Below are 1,413 nucleotides of genomic sequence, written 5' to 3' on the forward strand. Positions count from 1 at the left end.
AGACAAACACAAAGAGGCACTAATAGATCTAAACCAGGGCTGTCCAAACTCGGTCCAGAAGGGCTGGTGTCCTGCAGAGTTTAGCTCCAACTTGCCTCAACACACCTGACTGGAAGTTTCTATGCCTAGTAAGAGCTTGATTAGCTGGTTCAGGTGTGTTTAATTAGGGTTGGAGCTAAACTCTGCAGGACACCGGCCCTCCAGGACCGAGTTTGGACAGCCCTGATCTAAACGAAACTTGTTTATTACTAAAAACCACCAGTAAATAGTCGGACAGAGACTGCCGTCATCAGTGACCAGACGAGATCATTAGTGTGAAACCTGGGTGATAAAAGCTTTATCAAAGAGTCTTTCTTTCTCAATGTATTGAAGTTTATTTGTCATTGTACCTATTCTTGTTTATTTTTCTAATATGCTTTAATTTCATTTGTTAGTCCTGTCTATTTTTCCTTCATTAGCTACCCATTGGTCTGTATACGCCCTTTGTTAATTAGCTAATCACTGCAGCCATGTACTAATGGGTCCTGATTTAATGCCTGCTGATGCACAACAGACAGAGACTCTGAGTTTGCCTCATGTTTGTATGGTGTGTGCGCGTATACATGAGCAATGTAAGTTTGGTGTCTTTGTTTATATTGTGTGCCTTTGATGTTGTAATTGGTATGGTTCATTTGATTGAATCTGTTATATTTTTGTTCTTGTTTTAGAGACCACACACATACCCTGATCCTCTGTGCTCTGCCTTCTAAACAGAAAAATAAAGTGGTCATATGGCATCGTATCACTGGACTCTGTGTTCTTGCAGACACTCCTGCTGGACTCAAGACAGACATTCCCTAAATCCTAGTACCTAAACTCCTTTACAAAAGCTTCTCTACAAATACATACTGTATTTGAGCATCACATCAATAGAAAACCCGGTGGCCTGGCAGCTGATTTGGCCCGCTATTTTAATATTATTGTATAATTGCCTGCCGAATGTACTAAAGCGATTATTTCCAAATTCGCCATTCAGTAATTAAATCTCTAATAAATCATGAATGGGTTAGTCGTGATTGGCAATGCTTCGGCTCTCCTCCAAACGGTTTGGATCAGATCAGAGTGATCAATGCGAGAGAGAGAATGGAGTGGACTGTGGAAGCGCACAGATGGAGCAGAGAAGCAAATCTACTGTTCAGGGTTTCAAGAGCAGGTCAGTTTCATCTGTAAATATGCTATTGTAGTTTTGTCTTTGTTTACTTAGTTAAGCAGCAGCAGCCCATTGCTCATCAGTCATCACTCAAAATACTGTATAAAGGACATCATTATTATCTATTGTAATGTTACAGTAGTAATTTAGCAGACAAATAATCATATTTTATAATAGGTTTAGGGGGAGCTAGGGCAGACAACAACACAACCCTTACGAAAATT

At 40.1% G+C, this 1,413-nt stretch overlaps 1 long non-coding RNA gene across 1 annotated transcript; it reads left to right on the forward strand.

Annotated features, from left to right (window-relative positions):
* The first annotated feature begins 207 nt into the window (after positions 1 to 207).
* Positions 208 to 846, forward strand: LOC107690084 (uncharacterized). The gene is made up of 3 exons (XR_001634396.1): positions 208 to 363; positions 459 to 611; positions 708 to 846. It is a non-coding gene; the product is annotated as an uncharacterized LOC107690084 (long non-coding RNA).
* The last annotated feature ends 567 nt before the right edge of the window (positions 847 to 1,413 follow it).

The sequence above is a fragment of the Sinocyclocheilus anshuiensis genome, unplaced genomic scaffold, assembly GCF_001515605.1.
Source record: "Sinocyclocheilus anshuiensis isolate Anshui unplaced genomic scaffold, SAMN03320099.WGS_v1.1 scaffold1977, whole genome shotgun sequence".
NCBI classification, from domain to species: Eukaryota; Metazoa; Chordata; class Actinopteri; order Cypriniformes; family Cyprinidae; genus Sinocyclocheilus; species Sinocyclocheilus anshuiensis.